At 39.4% G+C, this 5,000-nt stretch overlaps 1 protein-coding gene across 2 annotated transcripts in view; it reads left to right on the top strand.

Moving 5' to 3' along the window:
- Window positions 1-5,000, top strand: part of LOC143276550 (vasoactive intestinal polypeptide receptor 1-like) — a 251,435-nt gene that overhangs the window by 36,992 nt on the left and 209,443 nt on the right. The gene's annotated exons all lie outside the window — the stretch shown is intronic.

The raw sequence follows: 5,000 nt of genomic DNA, 5'->3' as shown, positions 1-5,000 counted from the left end.
AGTATGTTGAGGAGGTTCCACTTATCTTTATGAGGGAACAGACAGCCTGTTCAGGAAGAGCGTGATGTTTTGTCAAGTGGCTGAAATTTATTTTTAGGATATGTATGCTTGTGTGAGGGAAAGAGAGAGTAGGGAGGTGCACGTGTGCGTGTGTTTGTGTGTGTGTGTGTGCGTGTGGGCCCCCATCCACACACACACACACACATACACACACACACACACATACACACACACACACTCTCTCTCTCTCACTCACTCACTCACTCCCACACACAAGTGCACCCTCTCTCTCTCTCTCTCTCTCTCTCTCTCTCTCTCTCTCTCTCTCTGATCTTGTTTGGATGTGCCAAGGAGTAGGGCACGAGAGCAGCTTTGTATCGGAATTTAAGGACAGACTTATAGCATGTTACAAACAAAACTGGCAATAAATACACGGAAAACGTCCATCACCGGTCCAAATACTCATTAATCAATTAAAAATTAATATGGGTTCTATGAGGAAAAAAGCATATATAAAAAGGAAGGGCTACATTTGGATGGTCAACCTCGACATTGTAATTATTTGATGTTTTCGTATTGATATGATGGGTTTTGTTGTTGCGGCATAAATGATTATTTCAGTATCATATGTACTTTAGTATGTGTTTGTATTGATATATTTGTCCGAACGCAGTGACGCCTCCTTGAGAAAGTGAAACTGAAACTGAAACTGATATGATGTGTGTCGATGTTACATGCGTAAATATTTATTATATGGTTTATCTGTACTTTGTTTTCTGTGTACTGTCCAAACCTTGGAGACGAACGACTGAAAAAAGGCACATTATCCCCCTGTCACATGTACTTCAAGCTAATGACAAAGTGCCAAAGTGTCGCAAATCTCTTATTTGTTTATGTTGTTTCATTTCTGGTTTGTTGGTTTTTTCTTTCTGTTCCATTTTATCTAATTTGCACCATTTTGTTCTGATTAGTACTTACTATGTCACCAGAGCTTTTCGGCTAATAATAATAATAATAATAATAATAATAATAATAATAATAATAATAATTGATAATAATTAATAATCATTCATAACTTTTCTATGGCGCGATATCCAGTACTAATGCTGCTCAAAGCGCCTTACATCATCGAGTCAGATATAAACATAACATAAAAACATTACAACAACTCAATCCAACGCGTTCACAGAATGAATAAAAAAAAATTTAAAAAGCATGATCCACCAAACAATGAAAATATCAAGATTAAAAAGAAATACATTCCTTATAAACACACATATTTTAGACACACACATGCATGCGTACATGACATTTCAGTGTTTAGTGTTTTCTCACTTTCTCTCAGATGGCATCATTTAGTTGTTGCCAAAACACGTGCTTTTACTTTAAAAAAAAAAAAAAAAAAAAAAAAAAAAAAGCTCGCGCTTAACGCTAGTTGATGATTAGAGCAGCCAACGAAACAAGAGGCAAAGCCTTCATGGCTTACGTGTGATTAGTGCTGTACAACAACAAGAAAATCAAAAACACCAGCGATGAATGGTTAAGGGGGAGGGGGGTGGGGGCGAGCGGGGGTCATCAACTCACCATCAGAAAAGACATTTCGTTGAACTGAAAGCTGCGTGTGCTGAAAACGAAGCAATAATTCTATTTGAATCAGTCCGCATCGATTGCCGTTTACGAACATCATAGAATTATTATAGTTTTATGAAAGTTTTAAAACTTCCCCCTTGTCTTCATCACGGAACTTTATAATTCGATAGATCGTAACAAAATCCGCAAACTAATTTCCTGGGTGTAATGTACACGATAATCACTTCGGACAATCATGAATGAATGATATGGATACTTAAATAGCGTTTATCCTCGGTCGGAGACCAAGCTCTAAGCGCTGTTCAAAACACGGGGTCATTTGCACAACAGGGTAGAGCCGTCTGACATCTGCCATTTGGCGCTCATCTTATCTTTCCTGTGTCATTCCATCAGATTTCAGGCACGCACACATACACACTCAGACAGACATGTAACAATTTACGTGTATGACCGTTTTGTTTATGTAGGCAGCTATACTACGTTTTCGGGGGTTTGCATGCTGGGTATGTTGTTTTTTTCCATAACCCGCCGAACGCTGACATGGTTTACAGGATCTTTAACGCGCGTATTTTATCTTCTGCGTACGTATACACACGTAGAGGGTTCAGGCACTAGCAGGTCTGCACACATGTTGATTTGGAAGATCGGAAGAAATCTTGTGCAGTGGGTGAAGAGACCTATGCACAATACCTAGCTGCCCCCTTCGCTTCCTAACACTGTAATGCACAATACCTAGCTGCCCCCTTCGCTTCCTAACACTGTAATGCACAATACCTAGCTGCCCCCTTCGCTTCCTAACTCTGTAATGCACAATACCTAGCTGCCCCCTTCGCTTCCTAACACTGTAATGCACAATACCTAGCTGCCTCCTTCGCTTCCTAACACTGTAATGCACAATACCTAGCTGCCCCCTTCGCTTCCTAACACTGTAATGCACAATACCTAGCTGCCCCCTTCGCTTCCTAACACTGTAATGCACAATACCTAGCTGCCTCCTTCGCTTCCTAACACTGTAATGCACAATACCTAGCTGCCCCCTTCGCTTCCTAACACTGTAATGCACAATACCTAGCTACCTCCTTCGCTTCCTAACACTGTAATGCACAATACCTAGCTGCCTCCTTCGCTTCCTAACACTGTAATGCACAATACCTAGCTGCCTCCTTCGCTTCCTAACACTGTAATGCACAATACCTAGCTGCCCCCTTCGCTTCCTAACACTGTAATGCACAATACCTAGCTGCCCCCTTCGCTTCCTAACACTGTAATGCACAATACCTAGCTGCCCCCTTCGCTTCCTAACACTGTAATGCACAATACCTAGCTGCCCCCTTCGCTTCCTAACACTGTAATGCACAATACCTAGCTGCCCCCTTCGCTTCCTAACACTGTAATGCACAATACCTAGCTGCCCCCTTCGCTTCCTAACACTGTAATGCACAATACCTAGCTGCCCCCTTCGCTTCCTAACACTGTAATGCACAATACCTAGCTGCCCCCTTCGCTTCCTAACACTGTAATGCACAATACCTAGCTGCCCCCTTCGCTTCCTAACACTGTAATGCACAATACCTAGCTGCCCCCTTCGCTTCCTAACACTGTAATGCACAATACCTAGCTGCTCCCTTCGCTTCCTAACACTGTAATGCACAATACCTAGCTGCCCCCTTCGCTTCCTAACACTGTAATGCACAATACCTAGCTACCTCCTTCGCTTCCTAACACTGTAATGCACAATACCTAGCTGCCCCCTTCGCTTCCTAACACTGTAATGCACAATACCTAGCTGCTCCCTTCGCTTCCTAACACTGTAATAATTATGTTGTCGCGTGCTATCGGTACAATGTCCGTCCTGATAATGAACATCCATAAAATGGACAATGCCAAAGACGTTCCGACAACTGACCACTTAGAAGAAATCAGAACGTGTGAAACATTTACAATGAGTGAAAAACACAACAGCTTTTCTATGCCTTGAGTCGTAATATAAAATTTAATGTTTTAGATGAGTGATATTCCTTTCAGAAAAAAAAAAAAAAACATCGTATAATTTATTCAGATTGATGTCTCATTAGCAGGCTGGCTTTTGCTGCTCCTGGCAGATGTAAGCTCCAGTATACTAAGTAGAAGTTCCTCGTATATGGATTTGTCCGAACGCAGTGACGCCTCCTTGAGAAATTGAAACTGTAACTGTCAGACTGGGTCAGGTCCATTTCACTAATGATGTCAGAGTGGATCAGTGTTTTTGTTCCATTAACTGGCATTGTAGACTTATGGAGCGGTCGTATATTATATTTAGTAACTGTTCACGGTATATGCTGTCATGGCTAAAAAAAACAAACTCTTTGTATCGTCATAGAAAAAAAAGTCTTTCAAAGGCAAAATAAAATAAAATAATTTTTTTTTTTTTTTTTTTTTTTTTAAGTAGAAGTTCCTGTATGTACAAATTAAATGGTAACATTAAATTACTGTATTGATCAGTGTCACAATATGTGACAATAATCATGTCAGATAAACAGTGCTAAATATTGTAAATTAAAAGAAGAAAATGTAACAGTAACCTGGCAGTGGGAACATGTTTGGATATTCTATCATTAATGTGCCCTTCCCAGAAGCGTATTGTCGTTATTATTAGAATGTTGGGGACGATTTTTTTTTCCTATCTTTAAGCCGAATTTGGTGTCGGAACAAAGTATTTCCACACAAAAAAGATTTTGTCTACGTTTACCCCACCCCCAAACACACGCGCACACACACACACACACACACACACACACACACACACACACACACACATATATATATATATATATATATATATATATATATATTATATATATATATAAAGAGAAAAAAGAAAAACAAACACGTCAATCTGTCAAATATTCCAAATTTTCGGAACGATCACGTTCCTTCCTCAAGGTGGTGACATGTTACCAGGGTCACTCTTACGCAGCTATTATGACGCAAACACGCCATGACGTACATGTTGTGATGCAATTTCACATTGTCAGGTTTTGCCAAGAGCCTAAAGAATTGCAGTTGTCTATTTTCTTCTACTGAAAATGAAATAAAAATCAATGATAAATAAATAAAGAAAACAGATATTTAAAATAAACAAAGAAAGAAAATAAAGGGGGGAGGGGGGGGTAATCAAAAGAAGATTGGTAATAATAATAATAATAATAATAATAGAAAAATAAAAAGATAAAAATTAATTAATTAATTTGAAAAAAATAACAAGAAATACAAATATATGACTCGGGGTTTTGACAGAGATTCACTTCGTGTGCAAACACGTGAGCCGAGCAAACACCAGCATCCGGGGTTTCGATCAAAACTACAGAAACAATCGAAGCAAAAACAACAGAAGAAGAAGAAGAACAACAACAACAACAGTTTCAGTTTCA

The sequence above is a fragment of the Babylonia areolata genome, chromosome 2, assembly GCF_041734735.1.
Source record: "Babylonia areolata isolate BAREFJ2019XMU chromosome 2, ASM4173473v1, whole genome shotgun sequence".
Taxonomy (NCBI): domain Eukaryota; kingdom Metazoa; phylum Mollusca; class Gastropoda; order Neogastropoda; family Buccinidae; genus Babylonia; species Babylonia areolata.
The sequence above is the reverse complement of the archived record's forward strand: the minus strand, read 5'-3'. Positions and strand labels throughout refer to the sequence as shown.